The 27,165-nt window shown below is 38.0% G+C and overlaps 1 protein-coding gene across 1 annotated transcript in view; it reads right to left on the minus strand.

Moving 5' to 3' along the window:
* DKK2 (dickkopf Wnt signaling pathway inhibitor 2) overlaps positions 1 to 16,210 on the minus strand; it is a 124,560-nt gene extending 108,350 nt beyond the window's left edge. The window contains exons 1-2 of the mRNA XM_087736705.1: positions 16,171 to 16,210; positions 14,700 to 14,801 (exon numbers count right to left, since the gene is read on the minus strand). The gene's annotated coding sequence lies outside the window, so the exon portion shown is untranslated. The remainder of the gene's footprint in view (positions 1 to 14,699; positions 14,802 to 16,170) is intronic.
* Positions 16,211 to 27,165: the final 10,955 nt, after the last annotated feature.

Below are 27,165 nucleotides of genomic sequence, written 5' to 3' on the forward strand. Positions count from 1 at the left end.
TCGCACATGTGCTTCCTGTAGATGAAAATATATTTGACAAATGGTCTTAACTGTCTTCCTATTCTCTCAATACCTGGCCAAGTAATGACTGAAATTGGTGGAACAGGATCGGGCCAAAAATAGCAGTATGCAGGTAATGGTACGTAGGTATTTGTAGGTAATACCATGAAAAAAACGGAGCAGCACATACACCCCTTGTTGCCAGTTAAGGATTACATGGGTACTCATTAATGTAATTGTCAAAATATATGACTACATACATATATTCTCACCATCTCTAGAGTGCTTCAGTATTGACAGTGTATAAACTTTAGCAAAAGGAGACTCTGAAGCAAATTTCAGCAATTTCAGTGCTTTTCAAAAAATCCCCTAAAAATACAAATCTGTAGAAATGTGATATTCTTACTTTTTCTCTTAGGGGAGAAAAAGACAACCCCAGAAAAAAAGTCAGATTTTTTTTTTCTGGAACAGTGGGAAAACTATTTGGGGCAGAGCCCACTTTTATAAAGATTAATGAAAGAGTGGAGAATGAAGTGTAAAATAGATTAAATATTTTATAAGGAACATAAGGCAGAAAAAGAAATATGCTCTGAATGATAAAGACCATACAATCCACCACGACTTCTTTTGGTGTTGAGAGAATATTTGAAGAAGGAAAGCCTGGGAATCGTGTGATTGGAGTGGTAAACTACACCTTGTAATCCACATTATGAAGTAATGATTAAAATTAAGTGAGAAGAGCGAGAGCCAAGTACCAGTTATGACACTAATTACACCTACGTCTTTGTAAGCTCCATGTCTTGTTGCTTATAAAGGAACTGGTTCTTTTTAGGAACCAGCTACAGCTGGTTGCTTAAAAAAGTAAGAACAATAAAAATAAATTGCTAAAGAACTCTTTTTCTTCCTCCTTCTGAAAATAGATGATTTTCTGTCAACATTCTTTTTACGTGCCAAGTTTTACATCATTTTATATCACTGACATTTCTGATTTTTGTTGCCTTGCTACCTATTCAATGACCTAAAGTACCAATGTAATAAAAACCCAACCAACCAAAAAACCAGAAACAAAGCACTGAAATGGATGAAAACTGGAATACAGACAAAAAGTGAAAAATGGCTGACTTTTTTTTTTTTTTTTTTTTTTAGGAGAGATGAGGAAGAATGAGTACTGTTGGTCAGATATGATTAAATAAAAAAAAGTACAAGCCCTGCTTCACTTCTCCCATCTTGGAACATACCACTTTCTTCATTAATGTTTAAATTTGAAAAACAAAGCCAAAATTAACTGGATAATAAGCTCATCAAAAAGAAAGCATTACTTTCTGAATATTCTGTACGAAAGAGTAAAATTCTGACATGGGCTTTTTTCCCCATTTGATTTCCTACTGAGCTGGTGAACAATTAGAAACTCTGAAATCTGACTACACATCTTGGACACAAGCTCGCCCACACTGCTCTTGACAAACCTACAGTGTGCTCTGTACCAGACAAAGCACAGAAGCTGACAACATACAGCTAACCTTGGGTGAGCACAGATAAACATACAAGTCCATATGAAAGAATTTGACGTATAATGTGCAACAGGATCATCCAAATAAAATATCTTAGTTTTGCATTTCATTTCTTCACAGGAATATGGTCCTAAGATTATGTGTGATCATACATGACTGTGTAGCTGCTACATTGCCGTACCAATTACACTAAGTCAGTGCTATTTTTCTACATAAGCAGTGTTGACAGAAACGTATGCTGCAGCCCTGAGGCTGTAGAAACGTGCAAACTCCCAAATGGAGCCTTTATTTTATCCACATTGCTGTTTGATAAATCTGCTATTGGTTCTTTTTGTTCTCTGTCTCTAGTCTGTATTAATGCTTAAAGTACAACCCTGGCCATTAAGGAATATTGTTATACGAGAAAATTATCAGCTCGAGGAGGAAGGTTATTATATAAAAGACATCATTGTTGTAAACTGAAGTGTTTGATTGGAGGTATTTTATAGCTAGGAGTTACAATTTTCATAGCTTAAAGCTGACTTTGAAAAATAAATAAATCTTCTAGGAAAACGTAATAAGAAAACAGAATCTCAATTCATTTTCTTTTTGCTGTTGCCTTGTCCATGATGCAGGAAGCCTAACAAGCAAGTTCAGCTCTATAATCACTTTTATGTTTCTGTGAGATTGAAAAATGATAATTTGGAAAACATTAGTGTAATTTTTTCTTATTTCTGTAGACTTAGGTCCTGCAACTATCTCTGAAATCAAAGAAAGACTGCCAGTAAGTACATTGAAAGTTCGATCAGATCCCATATCAAGGACTTCACGTTATTTTGGTTTAGATTGAAGAGGAAACAATTGGTTTATAACTTTGGTCTCAGTGTCATAGTATATGAACATCAAACCACTAAATTCAGTTATACTGCAGTATATACTTAGCAGATGACTTTGGAATGAAGGCTCTGTCCCAACATCCAGCAGATCAGTATCCTAACATTTACAGTCACCAGCACCTGATAGAGCAGAGTGGTCCAAAGCCTCAGGCAAAGTACATATGGGATAACTGTCTGCCCACGGGATGGATCAGCTCACATAAAGGCTCTGGACACCCACATGTGGCATCTGCTCCTTTCCATCTCATCCCTAAGACAGTATCCAAACTTAGGAGTTACGCAGGACAGATTGTTTACACTCTAAATTTCTTTCTTCCCCTCTTGGACTCAGATATCTGAATCAAGAGTAGAGAGGCCATTCATTCACAAAAGCTAAAGCCCACTTCTGCTGCAAAAGATACTGTTTTAGAGAATTTAACAGATTAAGAATAGTTTCTATAAAAGAGGAGTGTTATCTGCCTACCATAAAAGAGCAAAGAGGTTAAAGCAGTTACCAAAAGAGCGGGGAAACCTTCCTTAAATCTACTCATTAGACTTAGAGGATTCAAACTTACACTTCCCACCTCCCAGCAAAGTGTTGTAACACCTAAGTTGGGAGCGACTGGGAGACAAAGTGCCATCCAGCCATCCTTTTGAAGCTGGACCTCTGTCTAGTAAGAAATGCTTTCCGAAGGTTGGCATACAAAAAGAAAAAACAATAGCTGGGTATATAGATAGCAGTGCTGTGTCCCGGTCAAGGTTATGCTCCCAGGATTTTTTCATCCATTTACTGTTTCATACAAAATTGTACATAATCTCTGGAACAGGGAACAGAACTTTTACCGTTACTAAAATCGGTTCAGATAATTCTAAGGCATTCTGTTATCTATATAAGCATCCCGTTTCTTTTTGACTCTCACTCAGTTCCTGCCTTCCATGACTTATTATGTTGGAGTTCCCAGTCCAACCACACATTCCGTTGGTATTTCTTTTCATCAGTTTTTAATTTGCTTCCTTGAAATTTCATGAATGTGCCCTTGTTGCACTACCCTCTCTGAAACCTTTTTTTGTCATTTTATTGCAGCTCTTTCCCTCTTGTCTCAGGGAAACAATTCTAGCCTTTTCATTTTCATTTCTTTTATTTGCATGAGTAATTTTCCACAGGATAACTAGCAAAAAGCATTATTCTAAATGATACGGCATAGTAGGTTTCTATAAAGGCATTTAATATTTTCCATATGATTCTTCACCCTTATACATTCTAGTGTATAGCTTACATTTTCAAACACAGCTGCACACTAAACTATCTATAGTGACTTCTTGACATCCCTAGACCAATCAACACAAGCTATTAATACATATATTGAAAGCAGCTACGCCATGTTATAATTCTTTGGAAAATAGGAAATACTCAGCGTTTTATCAGACTCATTAATTAATCCATTCATGCCTAAATTTCTTACGTGGTTCAGGTTTTCTTCATTTCTTCAGAAATTCATTTTTACCACTCTATATGGTACAACTACACTCTACCTACTCATCTCTCTCATCAAATTCAACTGGAAAAACATACTGTCAGCTTACTGTATTGAATATAAACCCATTAGGAGGTATAAATGGAAAGGGAAGGACAGTCATTTAATTGTCTTCTATGTCTAGGCTGCAAATTTCAGATTAAAAGCAGAAATTTGCTATGGAATACAGTTGCTCCAGAAAACAGAATAGCTGAATCACAGAAGTTATAGAACTGTGTTCCTTTTGCACTGGAAACACACAGACTAGGAGCACTTGAGGGATGAAAGAGAATGGTTTGTGTCACTTGGGAATTATTACATCGTCAAAGAAATTCCTCAGGAGCCATTGCCATTGTGTTTGCCGACCCTCTGCGACAGGGCAACTAAACAAAGGATCAGGCTAATAAATTATGTAAAACACATTCAGCTGAAATAGCATGTTCAAAGACATAGGAAACACACACAGTCGCACATTCGATGGAAAATGGTGAATGACGTGAAATCCAATAGAAACAGGGAAGACCCACTTGCTCCTCAGCTGCTATTACCTGACAAAACTCCTTGGAAAAGGGGTTCTGATCTAATATCTAGGAGGTGTAAAATAAGGATATATTCCTAGAGTTCAGAAAAAAGAAACAGAAGGAACTAGTGCTGAGTCTACCCCTCAGAGCCATGGACCACCGCACAATAAATGCCTTGTACAAACATCAAAATGAGCCCTACATTGCACTCCCTGCTATGTTTGTAGGTGGTGATCGATGGGAGTTCTGGGTTGAATCTGGTAACCGTGAAATAACTATGCGTGTATTATTGCACCACCTAGTTTTACAAACGTTTGAGGAAAAGCTTAGAAGTGAGGGGTCTGTATATCTCGCTCCATTTGCTAGCATCAGTTCTCACAAAATACCAGCTGGCTGGAGCCAGGATTTTACAGAGGATGTACCAATTCTGGCTGCAGCCAGAATTTTATGGAGTCATCTTTAGCGATCACTCCTATAACTATGCATACTATTTTAATACGCTCTCAAAAACAGAAATAAACTTTTTGTTTGCAACTAATTTTTGCAACTATGCTGCAGTCAAGACAGTGCCCAAAAACTTTATGTAATTAAAACAGCCATTGTACATGAGAATTTTCTAAACTCTCTGTGCAGGATGAAGTGCCTGATACATTCCTGACCTGCCAGAAGAATTGTGAGCTCTCTGAAAATTTATGGGAAAGATGTATAAAAGAAAAGTATATAGCCAACCATTGGAATTTACAGACCTATCAATGCTATTGAACTTAGTAAAATGAAAACCTCAAGCAGCTACACTTCGGAACAGTACACGTGCTGTTTTGGATCCTTAAGAAACCAATGATACAGAATAAGATTAACAGTGACAACTTTTGAAAACACATGACTTGGGTAAACTGCTAAAACCAGATTCTACCTGTGTTATTTTCTACATGAAATGGTTAGTCATCTGCATACATAAAAGCTATTCTACAAATTAATAAATGAAACTACTGAAGAATATAAAGGTAAGAAAAACAAACCTAAGGTGCCCAAGAAGATGAGCTGAAGAGAATGAACTCAGTTAGATAAATGCCTAGACATGGCGCAAGACCACATTCAATTTTACCTGAGCTACTCAGTAGCAGTCTGGACTAGTCTAAAACCATAATTAAGCAAGACAACAGGTTTGGGTTTACAAGCTATACTGCTGATGCTTTGGTCCTGAGCTCCATTTTATGAAGCTACCATAATTATGGAAAAAAAAAAAAATCAGTAAAATCTGTTTTCTACTCTTTCCTAGAACTCACCCAACTAGGCTTGTGGTGTCCTGTGACTTGCTGCTGCTAGTTCCATGTCCTGTTTCTGCCCTCCCCCTAACTGCTTGCCCGCTTATTTCTCCACCCATTGCTCCTCATTAACAGAGACTAACCAAGCAGCTCTGTTTCAAGGAAATGTTACTGCTACAGGCACAGCACTGTCCAAAATAAGGCCATTTATTTCAGAACTTAAATCTGAACAAATCATGAAGTTTAGCTTTATAATATTTTTTTTCAATACGTTTGACCAGACGTGGGGCTAAGCAGCAAAAGCCAAAAATCAGTTTATAGTTTCTCTAACACTTAGGAATATACACAAGATTATGGACCTTTCAGCTGGTCATGCATTTCATATTTAACACAGCCTGGACTCCTCCTTTGTTGTGCAATTTAACAAAATAGTGTGCACTACGCTGCTAGAAAACACCAGAGACTATACAACCTACTCATGCTTTTTAAATATAACGGATGTCAATCTGGTGGAAGAGGCTCCTGTCTGGAATGATACCCTTGATGAAATTGTTTTAAAATCAATTTGCAACGCAAAACTCATGTCAAAGAAGCAAAAAGGCAAAGAAAAACTGTCATTACAGACAAAAAAGATAAAACAATAACTCATCACCGTCAATCACTTGGTTTCCAGGTGTTGTTTCCTTTACCTGTTGAAGCAAAATGTCACTGTGTCAGACACTTCACTTGACTCTGCTACACAAAGCATTCAAAGGCTAAACATGTCTTGCTATCCATCTGTTTCCAATTTATTGTACTGCTTCCCTCCAGATTATTCTGAAATGGCTAAAGCAGCATGTTGTTATTTGTGGCCAAATACGACCATGCTGCACAAAGCCAATACAGCTAAAGATATGATCGACCAATGTCCTCAGATAAGCATTTCCAGTTCCATCTCTTTCATACAGTCTTCACATGGAGCACCCTCAGGTCTTTCTTGCAATCTTTCTTGTAAAAAGAGATGTTTCTCAGTATTGTACCGTTGACAGAATGACAGAGCCTAACAAATTTTTATAATGATCTGAACATTTTCACCTAATGAATTCTGTGCCGCAACACAGAAGATTGGTGGTGCCATGTTTTGTTCTTTTTCTGCCATAATATATAATACAGAAGACCAACAAGCCAGACATAATAAGAAAACAGGAAATTATAGGTCTTTTGTATGCTGTAGGACTCTAGTTCACTGCTCTATCTGTGGCCACAGAAACAAAAGATAGGCCAGTGTAAAAAAAAAAAAAAAACAACCTCTCTGTTTTGCATATAATAAAAATTCCTTCTAGAAGTATGTTGGTAGAATAATTCCTGTAGTCTTGGTTAAACACCAACTCTTCAAACCCAAATGCAGATTAGCACAACCCACCCAATATTGTACAAACTAATAAGCTTTTAACATTGTTTTACATTTCCTTTATAGTTTTCTTCATTGTTTGTCCCAATTCCTACAGTCCTTAATTGTCCTATTTTTCACAAGCATCTCAACAGAATATTCTGAGGAAAACATATACTGAGCTATACAGCTGGAGATCCAGTTTCATAGAGTGGATGCAATTTAAATTTTTGGTCACAAATGTGACTAAAACATGAATTGGAGAGGAGAATATAGGTATCAGTAACAAGCAAGTTTATCAAGAAGTAAAATTAGCTCAGCATTATCTGTGCTGACAATTGCATCAATGCCTTTCAAGATATGAGAAACTTTTCCAATGGAAAAACTCATGCCTAAAGAAAGAAATCTTGCTCTACGCCGTGATTTATCAGAACAATTGACATCTGAATTCTCACGAGTGGAGATCAGAATGAGAAAGCTCACTGGCATCTATAGTTGTGAATACTACCTGACCTATGAGGTTTTTTTGCATGAGCCAGGAGGATAGTGCATACAACTGAAACAGACTGTTTGAAACAGTTGTACAATTTCCACCCCTGGAGGTTTTAAAGAACCAGCCGAATCTGTAATAAATGTTTTAGATATAGCTAACCTTGTTTTCTGGTACAGGAATAAATAGATTACAGCTCAAGATGCTTTCTAGCCCTACTTTCTATGATGCTGTGATAGAGCAAACGTTTCAACGTAAATACTCCGAGCATGGATTTCATCATGGGCAGTACAGCTTGAACAATAGAGTCTGAAGCATGCCAATTCTAATAGTAACATTAACATATAAATAATATTTACTTTATTGGCATTGACAGCAACAGAACTACAGAAAGACCAACAACAAAAACTGAGCCCCTTGCTTGTCCATCAGTAGCATGACCAAGCTGGTACTCCACTGACCCTCATGGCACACCCAGACTAGGATCTTGCCTGAACTTGATGTTTCTCCATCACCACCACATCATGTTTTCCCCAAACACATCATCCTTCAATACCTGCTAGACTACTAGAAAGAAGTGGTTCTGCTATTATCAACAGTCAAGCCTTCCTACCCAGTAAGCCTCCTCTGTGCAGAGCCTGGCACTCAAGGAGCAATTCCGCCCTGCCGAAGAGCTCTAGTCCTTGGGCATCTGGAGACCATTCACAGGAGTGTTCCCAGAATCATGATGAGACTAGAAAACCCACAACACTTTCAACAAGTCTCCCTGCAGTAATTATAAACAACCCAGTCATGCACAAGATAAGCAATCCTCAGTTCAACTGCTGAACAATTACTGTTGCAATAACCAAATAGAAGAACAGAGATTTGTGAACAATAATATTCGAGTCCCAGGAGATAAAGAGGAGGAAAACATCAGATAAGTATGTTAGACTCATTCCCTACACTCAGGGAAGCACCCACATTTGTTCTTGGCTTTTCATTAATCATAGGCTCTGATGTATACTCATCCAAGCAGATTTTGTTCTGAAGATAATATAGCATTTATTAATGGAAAAGCAGAGACATTCTTAATAAGTGAGGTGTCACTTCTTCCTGAATCTTCAAGTGCCATATTTGCAGATAGAATGTTCTTTGAAAAAAGGAAATGGAGCAAAACAACAGCTGCAAGGACAATGAAAACTTTTGGAGTTAAGCCACTGCAACGTCTTTATTTTGCTAAAAATCTTTTGATGAATCATTACTAGTTTTAATTTCCAGTGGCACTGATAAAATTTATGTACTTTGAACAGCAAAGTGGATCTACAGTCTTTCATCGGGGACCAGATGTTTTAAAATATACCTAAGACGTATCCCATATATAAGCTATTTGCTGTAGATTAATAAAAGCATTTGAGGAGTAAAGGTAGGCAAGCATCACAGTGCTAAGAGATTGTTTCCAAAAAATTGATATTGCCATTTTCACACATTTGGTGTGGTATTCAGTCAAACTGGAACATCAGTTAATCCAACATAATAACATGAATTAGCCAAAGGAATAAAACAAATAATTAGAGGTGGTTATGGATCTAGTCACTTGAGTAATCTAGGTTATTTGACTCAGGGAGCCTTAGAACAAGAAAATTATGAACAGATTACTTTTTTCAACTAAAAGTATAGCAAACCTGGTCATCTTCTGTACTGCAGATTAAAACATTTTTTAAAAAATACAAATCGATTCTTCTTATTTCATGAAATGATTTTTTTTTTTGTAAAACAAAGGGTAAGTGATTTAATCAAACTAAAGACGACAAGATTCTGGTAAGATCTTATGATAAACCCTCATGTGAGCACTGTTTTGATTTCATTTTCCATGCCATTTTATGTTTTACACAGGTATACAGTTACAAATTTTCACCTACAAAAATATTCTTAGTTACCTTTTCTACCTATGGGATCAGTTTGTAGGCTCATATAACTGCCCAAAGCTATTCAACCAAAAAAAGGTAATTTCATTAATTTTAAAATTCGTATCGAGCAAATCACACTCTAATCAGAGAAAAAACACAAGGAGAAACAAGAGTGAAACACGACAGTGGGAAAGACATGCTTAGCTCTAGCTTTTAGAGATATGAAACATACGAATTGACTACTTATCTTTCCAAAACTCCTCACAGAACACCAGTAGACTCTTGAATTACCTGAAGCACTACTTCTGTGTTTTTCACTTGGGCTCTGTACAGAGTATAATACCAAATATGCAAAGTTTCATGTATTCAACCGTGGAACAAAAATGTCATCTCAAAACTGTCTGCACTCATGTTTGAAAGTTCTGAAGTAGGCAGCTATAATAAGAAAGAACAAAATGAAAAAAGCAACAAGTTGTCCTTTTTTACAAATTCAAGATCCCTCCCATTGAGTATTCAGGCTCTTTTTTCTGCTACAGCTTCAGTTCCAGCAGAGAGAAGGGAATCAGAAGGAGGAGGACAGATCACCACCCTGAAAGCTAGAATGACATGAAAGATGAAAGGCATGTGAAATTGGAAAGAGGGAGGGGAGCAGAGCAGCTCCTGAGTCAATGGCTACAGCAGCAGAAGTTTATGCTCTTGATTTTTGTTGCACAGACATAAAAACTTCACTTCCTTCCTTAAGCCCACGTTTTAGACAATTGTATTCAAAGGGTACAAACTAACACTGCTATATTGTATACAAGAGGAAGAAGTGTCTAGGAGAGAATCCAAGAAGCAGAAAAAGTCTTCTGGCTCTGAAGCTAATAGCCTTTGTACCACTGTCCTACAATCCTTTGACCTTCCTTCCCTTTGGATGAAGAAGCCTTAATGCACCTCTATGACAGCCTATGAAGGCTACAGGTATTAACTTGGTATTTGGCACTTAAAATTATTGTGCATATCTTTCAGAGTTTGTTTTTAAAGCATTCCACGTTGCCTCCTGCATTATTATCAGAGCTACCATAGAATACTACAGGAGCCAAGCTATACCAAGAGCGCGCGCTTCTGGAAATACGTACCCTAGGGTACCACGTGTAACACTGCTATCAGTTCACAGGGCTACACCATCGTAGAAGAAACAGGCCCATTATTCCACACAATGCAGGTTCATTTTTCAAGTTAGTTATGGATTACCCAGATCTGCAGCTTTACCTAAACGTAGGGTACCCAAGTCCCCACATCATCTGTGCTCTCACTTTCTCCTACAGGGAGAAGGAGAAGACAGCCAAGGAGCGAAAGTGTTATGGTTCTAAGCTACCACTCTTGGAAATGCTTTGGTCCCATTCCCTGCTCTCCTAGCCTCTTATGACCTCTATGCACCTCTTCATCCTCTTAATCAGGTTAAGTATCAAAAATAGCCCCTCATTATCTCTAGGCACACGTGGAAGGATAAACACACTAAAGGCTGCATGTTAATAAAGCATTGGGAACCAAAAAGTTCTATGCTCGCTGCTTTGTGTTTCAGAACAGCGGGCTAAGTTTTGTAAGGATTATTTCTTACCCTAAGCAGGTTGTTTCAAATAACTGTGCCCCACAACAGGCAGTAGAGAGGATGTCTCTGTTTTTGTTCCTAATCGCACTTGTGTGTTCTGGAGAAGAATGGCTGGGAAATGTTTTCTTAGTAATACTTTTGATTTGGTCTGCCATTGTTAATTTAAGGACACACTATTTCATTATGTTTCTCTTCCTGGCAGCCTGCGCAGTAATTGCACACAGTAGCTAGACACAAGTGGACTAGCAGTTCTGGAACTGTGAACAGGAAAGATGAACAATTTGAAAATTAATCTCTTCTTCTCGTGGTAACAAACAACTGAAGTATTTGTAAAAAAGCAGTTTTACACCAGTTCCATTTTACTGCACACTGAATAATGTCAGCCAATTATGAAAGGTTTTGTGCTATTCAAATAGTAAATTAGCTCCAGCTCCTTCCTGGAGTTCATTATTCTATAAACTTGACTTTCATGGGGGTCCAAAGGAAAATAAAAGGATTTTTGAGGAAGAGATGCCAATTTCAGCTGGAGATTAGCGTGCTTTATTCCACTGCTCCTATTGTACTTGACACTAGAGAAGGAACTCCTAGATCAATCCCAAAATGTGGTTTGTTAGTGAGTTGGACTGCTTACAGTATGTAGCATGACAGTCATGCCTGTGAGAGGAAAAAGAAAAATATAACCCACAGAATGTGGACACAGAAACTGTTTTTTCCTTACTATAAAAGTCAATCCTACTATTGCCATGACAGCTACTTTTTTTTTTTCCCTCTTCTTTTCCTGAACCAAATCTTCAGAAAGGTCATACTACCGATGTTTAACTGCAGGCGACTTTTTTTTTTTTTAAATGGAAATAAAGCTTTCTTGTTAAAACACAGAAACTAGTTCTCACTTCAGCATCCAGATCAGCAGATGGGTTAATACATGTGAGGTGCTGAGCTCTCCAGGAAAGCCAAGTCAGATAACCACAACAAAAGTCCTTTTATTTAATTGTTGATTTTGTAAACGTATTATAAAATTCCAGAGCAGGTTGGAACTCAGGTCAATGTATCCCCGATTGTGCAAGATTTCTTCCACACACATTCTATTTTTTAAAACCATTATTTAAAAAAAGAAAAACCTCAAATGACAGGGTTTAATCAGGAGAAACTATTCCACAATATAATATATCTCACCATTAGGACGTTTTCTTCCCTCCAGATGTTTTGGCAAGAATTTTTCAATTCCACTGTTCCCACTTACGGTCCCCTTTTTTCCAAGTCTGAGTTCTTCGCCCTCTCTGGAATTTCCATGTAACAAATACAAAGCCATCATGGTCTGTCTTGGAAATTTTTTGGCCAAACTTCCCATGTTTAGTTGCTTTTATCTTTCCTTATTAATATGTTCTTCCACCCCCTTGAGCATGTTTAATTCTTGATGGGCCGTGCTTGAGAGATAAAAAAAAATGCAAGGAAGAAAGATGGCCCAAGATAACATGAGACTTTTTCCAGCTAACTCCATAATTAGAACTCATTCAAAACTGTCCTAGAAGAATATTTTCACACATAGGAGATCATTGGTTATGAGGAGCAACAAACAACATAAACCAAAGCAATTTACCCCTTTTGTTTGAAGCACTTAATCCTAACTACTGCAGGTGATTTCCACAAGGTTGACGCATAGGAAACCAATGACATGCACACTGGCACTAAAGGACTGTGTGATGAAGAGAGATGAAGGAGAGGGTCAGCACAACAGGAGTGAGAGCTAGTATCTTAAAGGTGGATCATATAGTAATAAATATTCATGAGAAAAAGGAAGAGCAAACATCTGGAAGGCAGATCAAATTATTTGGGGCAGGGGAGACGGACACGCACATTAAAAGCACTGAATCTCAAGCATGAGCCCAGTCTTCAGTGTTGTAAGGCTTAATACAATATTAAGAGTTTATAACATAGAAACTTCAAAATAACTTGTCAATACTATACTGTGACAGATGTGTTTCAGATGCACCTGAAGCAGCCATCTCTGTCCTAGCCAGGGTAGCAAAGCACAATAGTACAACAGATCAACAACATATACCCAGCACATACTCAGTAGATAAAGTCTACCGTGCTGCAGCCCTACTGCTGTGCATGTATAAATGGCTTTTAACTGGACAGTTTAGACATGTCATGAGCTGTAATCATCCCTCTGATTGACAGCAGGGCATACCCAGCTCTAGCTAAAGATGTAGATTGTTTTTGTTTTTTCCTCCTAGAGTTTGATAATTGTATGCACCTATTTAGAATTACATCAACTCATATATACACAAACACGTGTGTGTGTGTATATATATATATATATGGAATTACAGTTCAAACCTGTGACTCGATCCATGGAGTTTAAGATCCAAATCTAGATCCAGATGCTTCATGTGGGGAAGTTGGTGCAGGGAACAGAAGACTTCAGAGTTCTAATGTGCAGCAATATGGATAGAGGTTCTGAGACCAGCTCGAACTTTGTGCAAACAAAGACTAAAGGTATATTTACATTAAAACTAAGGAATAGTCATTTTGATCTTTTTAGCAAAGGAGAAAAAACTTAAGAGCAACGCTCTACAGGTGCCATGTGTGTTCTTGTAACAGTCATCCATTTAGACTCAGATCTGGCTCACCTGTGGAAAGCTGCTGTTTCAATCAACTCCCAGTGAAATCACAACACACCCTTTGTGTGCTGGCGGGCACAAGAAACATTCCCATACTCCAGCTCATCTCCTTGAACACAGGGATTTCTGCTTCCTACACCTGACCTGAGCATCTCTTAGCAATGCTAAGACTACCAGGGAGAAAACTGCATTTTATGTATTTCTTCGACAGTAATACATTTGGCCAACATGATACAGAACTGTTTTGCAAGAGGGCAGAATTTGTCTCCTGAGTAATGGGCCACATTAGGCTGTTAACCCAAGGCAGAGCCAGTGCCTGCAAAACATGAAGTCTCAGCATGAAGTATACAGCATGATGATTCTTATTACTTTTCCCAACCTGAAATCTACATAAAAGGAGTAATCAGAGATAAGAGGACAGTACCTAGCAATATACAATATAGTACACTTTTTAAAAGCAAGCGCTTTTGAATACTATCCATCTAAAGTTTGCCTCTCTCTGGGCACCAACCTCAGAGGTTCAGCACTATGAAAAGGATTACTTATGCTGAAGCAGAAGTCCATAAATATAAGTGAACTTGAAGTCTTTATAAATAATTTTTGAATGGCTAGTACCTGAATTCAGTCTACTGATATACTAATACACTACAGATACAGTCTCAAACACATTAAAAGTAATTTCTTTCTTACCTGGAATAAATGCTAAGAATTGGTACAGTGTATTAATTCAGTATTTTAACCAATTTATTAATTGGTTGAAGCAGGAACCAGTGTTACAAAATAAGGGGGAGGAATCATTTTAATAGATACAGTATATAATCTGCAGTCCCATGAAGCAGTAAAAATTCTACATTTCAGCATTGCCAAAATTAGGACCATCAGCAGGAGAAACACACGGGATGTAAGTTAGGAATACAGTTTTACACAGGAACTAATCAGATACATAAATAAAACAGGTGAGATTTGTGAGGATCAGAACATAGACAGTACGCTTATTTACCAAGAACTAGGAAAACACTTTAGAAGGAAATACGCTAATGAATACATGACCATGGGGATGCTCTGACTTACGACATCTAGCTGTTGTCCTTAAGAGCTAAGATGCAGTCCCGTAAATTCATCACCATACTCAAATGGAATTACTGGCAGGAGCGAAGGGATTCAGAACATGACCTGGAGTTAAAAAAATATCCCTATAAATGTACAGAATGTTTTTATCACCTTTTCACGTATTGGGGTGGTATACAGGACAGTAGTGTTATGGGTACATTTTAAAAAAAAAACAAACTCTCTAGTGTCACTCAGAGGTCCTTCTCACTGGCCCCAAGGTCTTTTACCAGTTCTTCATTGAGGAGCTGTACATAAAAAAGCCTTGAAATCAACTTGCACCTCCTTTTCTATAGTTGGACTAATTTGCAAAAAAAATATCGCAGTGTTAAAAAACCTAGAGGCCACCTCTATTTTACAACTGTGCAACTTCCCACTCTTCCCCAAGACCCCCTGCAATGTTTGGTGGCGCATACAATTAAGATCAGACAAGCCCAGTGGAGGATTCATAAAACAAACATAACATGTCTCATGTAGCAGTATGAAGCCATTCAGTAAGAGCAGACGTATCAACAACACAATGCGTCTATTTGACAAAATAAGACAGATTTTTCTCATTTCTGACGTGTTAGCTTTACCTGCCAAAAGATAAGGCATTGTAAATCACCAAAAGAACTAATGGACACTGCTGATTAAGAGAGTGACAAAAGCAAAGGGCAGGTAGAAGCTTCCAGGTCATAGGCATACACAAAACTGCACGTGGGAAAACCAGAGAATGAGGAGTCTTTTCTCAAAACTGAGCTGAAGCTGTGACTAGCACAGCATCACAGCTACACATTAAAGACTCCTTAATATAATTTTTTCTGTATTAATGAGATCCAGCCCAATTTCAGGCAAAAGTTTTTTTTCTTAATGCAACTTTGATTCAAAGCAATTGGAAAAAACACTGTGGTTTCTAGAGCTATTTAGTCTAACCAAATGTGGGCAGATCCTGCTGATAAAGGAATGATTTAACTGAAATGCATTTCTATAATCAAAAATAAACTAGGCTAGAGAGCTCCAGACCAGTCTGAATGAAAGAAAACTTTAAAAACATCAATTATTTCTTGCAGCACAGTTAAATACTAATGCATCCTCTTTAAACTCCTTCCAGTCAATCACTTAAAAATGACAAAACACGGGGTTAGAAGGGAAATAAAATGTAATGTCTGGCTAACTTCCCCCTGTGGTATATCCAAACACTGGAAAGGCCCAAATAATTTACACAGATGTAAGAGAACAGAACCTGAACTTCAGAAATATATAGCAAAGCCCAGGTTTAGGCTAGACTTGAGCCCCTGCTACAGGAGCCCCTTCTTGTGCCATCCTGCTGCAGCAAGCCCTAAGGACAGCTTCTTAATTCAGTTCCATGGTACAAAGAGAGATAGCCACCTTTCCACCACCCCACAGGAATCACAGGGAAAGTAAACCAAAGCAACAGTAAAAACCAACAGACCTCTCCCAGCACGCACATGAAGCCTCTCCTCACAACTCAGCCTCCCACACTACACTGCTGGCTGCAGTGGCTTGCAGTTGAAAGCCATGAAAGGAGATGGAGAACACCTGGTCCCCCCTCCCCAGCTGAAACCTATCCAGCCTTACCCGAAAGGTGCCCTGCAGGGCATTGGTTGCTGTCCTGTAAACATTTTAGACACTATGTGTGTGTTCAGACTAGGGCATTTTCCCCCTTTCCCCATCTTCCTAACCCAAACCTGTAAGTCCTGGAAGTTGGTCATTCCCAACAGTGGCAGAGATTGAGCAGAAAGGTTAAGCAGGTCAGTGCAGGAGAGTAATCTCTCCAGTATCTCCTGCTGGGAGGTATCACACCACTCCTACGCTCCAGAAACCTCGACAGTTTCTCAGAGCTGTTTGTAATCTGGTCAGCCTACTTCAGCTTGTTGGTTACATCACACTTGTAGGAGAAAATATCTTCAAAGCATTCCTTACCCTGTAAGCTATTTGGCAAAAGGAGAATGATGACAACTCTTCCTCCTCTGGCTAGTCCAAGAAACCCTCTGTTTCCTTTGCTCTTTAGATGTTCTGACCAAAAAAAAAATATATATTTGAATTGCTCCAAACCTCTCTTCTTTACCCTGCAAAATCAAGGTAAAATCTAAAGTCTATGAAGACATTTACAAGGCATTTTCAAATACATGTTTTAACATATGTAAGATAACATCTTCTAAATACACGTATTGCACAGATTACTCTATACTTTCTTAGTTTTCCTGTGTGGGATCGTGTGTCCCAGCAATGTTCCCAGTTAACTGCCAATACCCCAGAAATCCTCCCACAGATGCAGCAGCCAGCTTGTCTTTCCACAGTCAAGTCATAGGAAAGAAGGCAGCCATGCCATGAACTTTTTACTACCCCAGCTATCTCTTGCTTTCAGCAAATTCCTGGTTTTTCTGTATGTACTTCTGAGAGGCACGTGTAGACAGCAGGTACCTCAAGCCAACTCAGAGGCCATCCTTCTTTCGCATCCGAGACAAACACTTCAATTCTAGTCCTCCATTTGACTTTGGCCACTGGGACAAAGTTTGATTTTCTTCTACAAAGCATACAGCAGTGTGCCTGCACCGAATAGTCAGGGATGCCTCTGGGCTGGAAACTAGACTACAACATAACAGGATTTTTATTGCAGTTTGCCTCCATCAGTTGCCTTCAGCAGTATTGTCCTCACGTAAACGACTGCCTACCTCATCATTTGCTGCTTCACAAAATCAAAGGGAAAACTTGTCCCTGATGTACATCTCTGACTATCTGTCACTGTAGTAGCATCTCCAGGACTCAACCAGGTGATCTAGAATAACGGAAGAGATTATTAACAAGGGTGCAGAAACACAAAGCAATGCAACAAGAAAGGAAGAAATTAGAACTAAAGATGCTTGGAGGAGGTCAAGTTTTCCTCCTTGTGCAGTAATAATCCTTAGATTAGACCATTGAAGCATCACCTGCAATGCAGTGGGAAAACTATTCTCTATTTTCCCAGACTAACGTTTCTTGCATCAGCCTACATATTCAGTTTTCTATGGCCATTTGCAAGCAATAAACATCCCCTTATCCTGCAGGCTCTTCTGACATAAGAATTTCATTTGTTGAGTCTAAGTTAACACCTAGGATGACTTTGCCTTCCAGATCACACTGAAATTGTAATTTCCTTCATTTGAAACACTGTATCAGTGAAACAGGGCACATTCTTCCTCAAACGCCATTTCTGGAAAATGACAATTTTTTTCCCAAACACACAAATATTTGAGCAATACTCTCATATTAAGCAGTGAGGATAAGTTAGGTCCTTATAGATATACAACTGCTTGCTAAGAAAGGACTCATTATCTTCTTTCTATGTTTCCAATGTCATCAGTCATCCTTAATGATTTCCCCAAAACCATTTCTGTGCAGACATTGCCATTAATTATAACTGTCCTCATAGCCCAGTTTCCCAGGATGCAAAGTAATTTAACTACAGATCATTAATATTAACATAGGAGACCACACAGGTGCATAAAATTGGAGCTGATCTGAGCTGACTTTGGGCTTTCCATCTTTTCAGTGACATTTTGCCTGAACCAGACAAAGGATTGCTTTATATCAGCCATAGGAGATCCTGCTCTATTTTGAGGAGAAAAAATAAGTAACCTTCACATAACACCATGCTGTCTCAAAATAGACTTGTAACAGTGCATTTTGCAGGATGATTAATTTATTTATAAATTGATATTGCAGCCAATTGTCAATTGTTTTCCTGAAATCTTTATTGTGTTGACTATTATGAAAAAAATTCCTTTGGAGATACTGACTTTGTTTGATTAATTTAATCTGAATTAAGCTATTTATTTTACACTCTTTGCAAATACCATAGCAAATGTAAAACTTCCTCAGCTACAGATGCCTACGCTTTTCCAAAACATAGAATCAGTTTTACAGTACAGTCCATGTAACACATAGACAACAATCATTTTTGCCTCATTCCTTCAATGTCCGAAGTTTACATCTCGTATAGTAAGGCAGTTATATTATTCTTTCTTTCCATAATCGGCACACATCTCCATAAATAAAAACATGCATTCATATCAGATGCAACGAAACAAATATAAATACCTCCATTTACATCCAGTTTACCATATTTATTAGTCACAATTGACACATCGTCACCATAATCCTAAAATCTAGTAAATACTTTGAACAAGATAAACTTAGTTCCTGGTCTACCTACCCCAAGTCTTCAGGGCAGTTTTTCTTTCTTGTAATTACACTGTCATTTTCAACAAGTGTTTTTCCTCTTCTGATCTACAGAAGACCCTGACAATCAACAGTGAACACTGAGTATGGATTAAATATTTCCCTTTTATGATATAACTATCATATAGTTATATCATAACTATTTCCCTTTTATGATATAACTATCCACAAAGCTATTCCATAATTTGCGGCATCATACATGTTTTTAAGAGTATCTAACCCTGAACAACGTTGGAGTAGAAACAAGCAGAGATTTGCTAGTTTCTGGAACAGCAGGGAAAGGAAGGTACAGCCTTAACTCTGCTCCCTGAAAAGCACAGGTATAAATCACTCCTCACCAAAGAAAAGAGAGAGAACTCCTTGGCGTTCTAGACACAGGACTCATTATGAAAGAGATCTAATCACTAGAGGTTAACTGTAAAACCACAGGGGTAAAAAACCATCAGTGTGATTTTCAAATTGACAGTATGAGATAGATGAGATATTAAAACAAAATCCACAGCTAAACAATTCTTAAGACGTTCTGTGGCTTGGGAGGGAGGTGGGTTGTTACAGAATACAATACACCAATTATGGAATATGGACATTTTTTGACAGTGAAACTGAAACAGACCCCATTAGAAATAGTTAGCTGGCGGTTTTGTACACAAAAATTTAAAAGTATTGATATGCAGCTCAAATGTCAGGAATACAATTCAAAAAAGAAAACAACATTGTTTATAGTTATAGATACTCGCAAGTGCTAGGAGGAAATACTAGCACATCATTTTGCTTTAAAGCTAGTTATTCCTTCAGTAAATAAGCTGGAAATACGGAGGATGCAGCTTTGTGTTGTTGTGATAAAAATCATAAACATTTAGCTATTTTATTACTTGTTGCACCTGCTTGCACACAAGTCCATTTTCAAGGCTGGGGAGAAAAAATATTAAGACAAAATGATTGTCATAGCTTAAAATTGCACTAAGATTAAATTATGTAAATGAAATGAAAATGCTGAACTTACCATTTTAGGTCAGCTTTCCCCCTTCTGCACACATAAAATATGTCTTTTGCCTGGCTTTGCCACCAAATACATTCTTTATACAGGAACTACTGGAGTGTTCAGTGGATCAAAGCTAGTCATAAAGGTCTGTGTTCCTGCAAATCTGGTGTGTATGTGTTTTACTTTAGGCACATGAGTTGTGACATTAAACTATAAAAGGGATGATATACACACCATTGAATATATTGATAGTAATGTATGTTCTTAAAGATCTCCACATAATAATTTTTTAACAGACATTAGATGGAGAGGAAGGGATGAAAAAATAGAAAGGTACCATAAGTGATTTAAATACATTGATGTACTATTTCTACTCTAGCCTCTTCTTGTGTAGCCTTTCCTTACATTTAAGTAAGTTTGTGATACCAAACACAAAAAAGAACTTTTGTTCATCTATTTAAGTGCATTTGTTGCTAACTGTGCCTTAACTTAGACTTTATCTTTTTGATAAACAAAACAGAAATAAATTAATAACCTCGCTCCATTATTCTAAGCTAAAATGTTTTGCAGCAGGTTAAATACAGTAGAAATGGATCAAAAAGATAGCTTTCATATGAAATAAGCTGTTTTATTCCTCTTGTAATAGTATATCTAAGTATAAAAGCATCCAGGTCCACAAGACATCTGAAATTAGGCAGAATTTTTAAAAAAGGACTAAAATTTGGAATGAAATAAACTTTTTGCAGTTGTTTGAATCCCAAGCCTAAAACCTCTAACCCTGAAAACCATAAGGGAGTCAGCTGGTTTTTTGACCTTAAATTAGAAAGCCTGTTCCCATCTGAAATACATAGATTTTACCTTCTATCATTATAGCTCTCTAACAAAAAAAAAAACAACAACTTTGAGAGGGTGGGTTTTTTTCTTTTTCTTTGCAGACTTACTAATGTAGTTGGAAAAAATAATCAGAATTTTATAGTCTGACAATTCTCCTCCAGAAGACAGCCAATGAAACATGGAAATTTTGGTTTACTCTGTAGGTCCCATATACAGTGATTAAACTCTGCATGGCCTACAAAGTGAAGATGAAGAAAATGGGACAAGAGAATAAGCATCCATTCTGCTTTAAAAAAATATGCACTTAATCATTTCAGTGGAGAATTTTGTTGGCTTATCTAAATGGAAATATCTTGATTCTTCTCTTATTTTACATCCCTTTTTACAACCATCATTCCATAGAGCTCAGCATAATTACCTGCAATTCAGGTCTGGATCCAGCCACTGCCAGAGCCTAGACTCCAGTTTGAAGAGCCCTGGCCTTTGGAGAGGCATCAATTTTCTCACTGTAAAACAGAAGCGAAAGTGATTCTGCCTGGCTTGTCAAGGGAAGAACCTGCCAGCAATGAACATGAAGTATGGCTGGCAACAGTGCATGTAATGAAACAGACATACAGAAATCCCACCTTGCTTAAATTGATGAGTTGGTCACTCAGGACTCTAACTCTATGGAGTCTAAGACTGTGCCTTATTCCTTGGACTATAGTGCTGCTCAGCAGGAGCTTCTGATGTCAATGACAAAGCCAGAAGGATAACCAAAGTTGAAGAACAATTTCCAACATGACATAGGACCTTTCATTTCCTTATGTTATACATTCTTCCAGGTATAGATTTAATAATGCAACAGGAACAGGACTGTCATCCACTTTTGATCAAGATAAAGGATTGGTTTGGGGTCAACTCAGCTAAAGATTCAGTATTAGTTCCAGCAAAGCCAGAATCTTTCAAGGTCTTGAAGTTCAAAAGGAAACTAGCAGGAAGATAACACTTCAAAGGCTCCTATTGAGATTACCGATTATTTTACTCGACTTCTTTAAAAGTTCTATTAAAAGATGAAAAGTGTTGTCTCCCAGGTGACAAAGATTGTAGTAGGCGAGTCAGGACATTCCATTAATTAAGTTTGAGGCTTCTCAGAACCCAGATTTCTCCAGAAACCTTTATCTCACCTTCTGTCTCTCTAGACTCCTATCCCTCGTGAGCCCTCCACAGCCCTCTCCTTTTATGACCTTCAGTGAATTTGTGGCTTCACTGTTCTAAGTTACACAGTGATATAAATATATATTTGGCTAGCTATTTCATAGCAGAGGGTTTTTTTTCCATCTTCTTCTGAAGCATCGGGCATGGAATACTGCCAGAGACAAGACACTAGATCAGGTAAACCTGATTCCCTGAAGTAAACAGGGAATCCTCTTAGGTACATCACTAGTCTCACTCTCTTTTACTGTCTCTTTTCAGGAAAAATACTGGGTGCCAATCTTCCCAAACCCTTCATCATCTAAGTGTCTGATTATTATGTTGCACCTAGATGAAAACACTTCATGCTGAAATGTAACACATGAAGTCAAAGAAGCAAAAGGAGAATCATAATCAGAGAATTTTATGCAGGCCAGCCACGTACAGAAAGAGATGCAGAGCTTGTCAAAGTGGCACTCACACCTCCAAAAAATTGGGACTGTCGTTAATGGGAGAATCTCAAAGCTGCCTCCTGAATAAGTTAGAGACAGTTGCCTTGCTGAGAGAGAATAGAGACTGAACGTACATGGTGCGTCTGAATGACATTGAGAAAAAAGATTGGCTATGAAACCTCAAATATTTCACCAGGAAAGGTTGCTTTTTGAGAAGCTCAACCTGAGATGCACAAAATCAAGGAAAGAGAATTGCTGACTACCTACATAGAATCATAGAATCGTCAAGGTTAGAAAAGACCCTTAAGATCATCGAGTCCAACTGTCAACCTATCATCAATCTGTTCAAATCAAAGAGACACTTTACAGGTTTTATTTTGGTAAAAAAATACCTGAGATTTTCTTACATTCCTTAGCCTACATTTTTTATAAAAATCTTTACCTGTGTTATCTCTTTCAAATATTCTGTTTGCATATTACTACAGCGTTGTTTGAGTTAAAGATAATGGGATAATAACCATTTATTCTTCAACTAATGGTATGGCAGATGTGAAACTGGGTGAAGTAGGACCTATTAACAAGTGTTCAGCTCCCCTCCACATCATCCTAGGCTGCCCAAAAACTAGTAGACTGTAACAAAATACAATCTGTACAGACTGATTGTAGAGTAGGTATCCCATGAGTCATATGCAGAAAAAGAATTTTGCGGTGACGAGCAATAGCCAAGAAAGCCAATGGGCACATAGCACAGATATGAAGCACACCTGATCCTACAGACTAAAAAGGAAATTTATAAGAATTGAATTCTTGGGACCAGGGAGATCACCAGGTCTGATGTCATAAAACCATTTTTTCCCCAACTTAGACCGTGAAAAACTCTGTGGGAAAAGTTCTTCTGCCTCACAGATCACTGAGGAATATAGAACCTACTTGGGTTCCTGTCACTACAAGACCCTCAAATATTGCTCTTTTCTGCCCTGAGTTAATCTCCTGCTCCGTCTGAAATGCTTTATACAAAGTGGTTAGTCTCGAAAAGGGATATTTGGGTGAAGTATATCTCCGGTGATAAACCAGAGATATGACAAAATATTCTAAAATTTCCTTCTGAGTTGGGACTTTCTGCAATTCAAGCTACCCAATATGAATCCATGAGGCTATATGGAGCACTGTCCCCTCATCTTCCTCTTTTCAGGTTGCTGCCAAATTGTGATTCTACCTTTATTCAGCCATAGCACGTACCCAGAATCCTTGTTATTCTGAGATGGCAGAGATCCAGATAAATAGCTTGAAGTGCTATTGCAGCAGGTAGTAAGGAGAAAGGATCATGGCCACCAGTTAATTTAGAAATAAGAATGGACTAATCTGGGAATGCAGCCTATGTGCCAGGACTTGCCCTGAATACACCCTATCTGAATGTTCTAGGACAACTTCTGTTGAAATAACATACATAATATTACACAGTTAAAAAGGAAGCTGTCTTGATAAAACCCTGCTAGATTAAAAAAAACCCAACAACTAATGGACTTGCTTTCCCAGACTCTTTGACAATGGATCAATTTCTGTGGAATTGATTTCTTAGATAGGATGGATGCTTTCCATTTCCTCAAAAACCCTGATGGCTTAATGGTTTAAGCATTATTCAGTTCCCTTCTGGATTGGGCTGGTAACAGCCTAGTAATGTGAGATCTATTCAGATTCTCAAAAAATCCTGGATTTTGCTTTGTTGGAACTCTTAAATATGAATTCATTTGGGCTGAATAATATCCATGATATGCTTGGAGATTTTGCTGTGGAAAATCCCTTTAATAAAGAACAACATCTGAGATCTTGAAATATGCAGAGGTGTTTTTGCAATCCCCAGAGTACAGAAAGCCTTGAATGCTTACCAAAGACGGTGATGCATGTCTATTCCATCTCCTAAAAACACTTCCTCCTTCAGATTTACAGTCACTAAGAACACAGAGCAATTTTGATCAAAAGAAGCAGCAGCAGCAGCTGTAAGGGAAAAGTGTTCATTTCTGATTGCCTCATCTGGACTAGAAGGGAGTAATAGAATAACTTTATTACACCAGATGCAGTGAAGGGCTTTATTTCATTTAATCTGGAGAACAGAGGAATTTGTCACATAGGGAAGATGAAAATAATCTTGTTCTTCTCGCCACCACCCAGGCATGATGGTTATTGGCTGAGTCCACAGAAGAAGCTGGAGTTTATGATGACTATTTACTTACTTTCTCCTGCATGACTGTCCTAAGAGGGCTGGTATTTTTCTACGCTCCAGAGACATCTTCTGTTGAAAAGTTATTTTTGTTTGGTATTTGCTGGAAAGCATTTGTTTTGGGAATGTTTGCTTCTGGGATTTGTGGTAGACTCGAAGTTTCAACTCTACACCATAGCATACTATTTGTTCCTTGGTACAGGCTTTGTATTTAAGTTGGAATTTATTAACACTTATTCTTAGAACCTTCTGTATGCTGAAGCCATTCTTGACAGGCAATGTACACTGATAACAAACAATGGCCAGAGATGTTTGCGTTTGGGGTTTTTTTTACTCTGTGTCCTTTGAATGACAGTACACGTACCATGTCATTTATTTGTTTGAACTTAGTTTTGAGGGTTGTATATTCTGCAATTATATTTATACCATTAATTCAGTATTATGGCTCTGGGCAAAGTCCTCTTTGAGGAGGAGCTTTGGGCAAAGTTAATAGATATGATTCATCCATGACTTATTTTTTTGACAAATAGATTTTAAATGCCACTGTTTCTGACATGCTAATATATTACAACTTCTTAGGACAAGGGGTACTATCTATACAGAATGGAAAGCAGGGGACAATCAAGCCCAGTATTTACCAATGAAGGAAGGCCAGGCAAAGGTATTAAGTGTGTTTTCTAGAATATAGAAAAGGAAAAGCAAAAATTATTCATTTCTTTTCCTCTAAAAGGAGAATGATAAGTAATAACTTGTTTTCAACAGACTGGCAGGTTCACTAACGTATATTTGGCCCACAACGCAGCCAGGAAATTGGGATCCAGTTCATATCCCTTCAAGCAGAGTGTCCAATGTCATGATACCAGGTTGCTCCCATTCCAAGTCATGAGAGAGTACACAGGGGGCAAGTACTTCAAAGTTAGATACAAAAATATAGCTGTGTCTAAAAGTACACAGACCAGAAGCGCCAGACAAATCAAATCTTGTATATGTGACTGACCATGTAGACATCTTTCTGGAAAAAAACAGACTTCATGAGGATGAGTGTGTAACAGCCATAAATGGCTTTCATGCAGAAGTAATGACACAATGCTAGGAGAAAAGAAGAAAGATTCTGGCAGACCGGCAGTCTAGCAGTTAGACTCTTGCCTGAATTCAGCTCTGTCACCCACCAGTAGAAACTCTCTTAGTACTCAGGATGTTTCTACTACATGTTTCTCCTATTTTCTGGTGTCTTGACTATAGGAGTAGAAACAGCACTAGTGACAGAAATCACAGGTAAACCACAGGTAAAAATCTCTTTGAAACACAAAACAATATGCCCTCACACAAGCACTCACAATACATGGTTAGGCGTAATTCTTTCTAACACCCTTTTTATATCTCAGTTTGCAAGAATAGTCCTGCCTTGATACACTAGTAGTCTAGCTGGAATTCCACTTGTTATTATGGCCAATGACATAGGAGTCACTTCACCTTTGGTATCTTCATAGCACTTACAATCTTCCCAGTTTCCTTAGTTTCCAAGGCCACAGAGGTCAGGCAAGATTACAGGGGCTTTGTAAGTACTCAGACAGAACAGCTACAGGAAGAACCTTTGATGGCCCCATAATGATCTAATACCACTTGAAATCATGTCCTGTCAGTGTTTTTGTCATTGACTCTGCTTGCAAGTTGTTTTTTTCAGACCCAGAAAGATAGATCTTACTTCCTCTTCACCCTTTTTCATTAAAATGTCTAATTTCATTCTCCCAGGGCCTCTCTATTAGCATTTACTCCTTCCCACTAGTTACTATATTAGAAAGAAACAGAACACCTTTATAAAAAGATGGGAGGGATTATCAGGCACTGGGAGGCAGTGGCTGCTAGTTCAGAGAACAGAAAAGTACAAAAAAATGCTTCTGAAATATGCATACATGGTGCACAGTGTCCTGTGCCTGAGGAATTGCACCTACTTTCTCCATTAACTGGACACAGAGCCAAAGCCTATCAGGTCTGCATTATTAATGCTTCAAACCATACATTATGGCCTTAAATATCAGAGTTGCCGAACTCTGTTTTAGTCACTGGAGTAGGCAGTCAGTATAAGATCACTGCCAACATCCTTGCGTTCTGTTAAATAGGGTAAAATGAAGTCATGCTTTTGCTAGATTAAACTGAAAAGTAGCAGCGTGTTCTTAACTGAAATTCTTTTGTGCTTGGCACAGAACAACAGAAACACCTTTCCTAAAAAGTATAGAAAGCATCAAAAATCAGACTGTAATTCAGCAATACTTTTGGCTTTTGTGTAAAAAGCACTGGCTGTTTCTGCTTCTCCATAAGCTAGTTATTTCCTTATGCTGATTTCATTCACATTGGTATAAATTTTTGTTATATTTAAATGCATTTGTGAGGTATGCCGTTCCCAATTCTGGAAAGTGCTTCCTACTAAGAATAGGATGTTAACAACAGTAATCACATCCTTTCCTGGATCATAGCCATTCCAAGGAAATTAATAGTCCTTATACCCTACCTAACTTCACTGATTCCAAAACTTCTTTTCTTATTATT

Source organism: Nipponia nippon, unplaced genomic scaffold (assembly GCF_047370975.1).
Source record: "Nipponia nippon isolate SJK-2023a ecotype South Korea unplaced genomic scaffold, ASM4737097v1 scaffold_6, whole genome shotgun sequence".
Lineage (NCBI taxonomy): Eukaryota > Metazoa > Chordata > Aves > Pelecaniformes > Threskiornithidae > Nipponia > Nipponia nippon.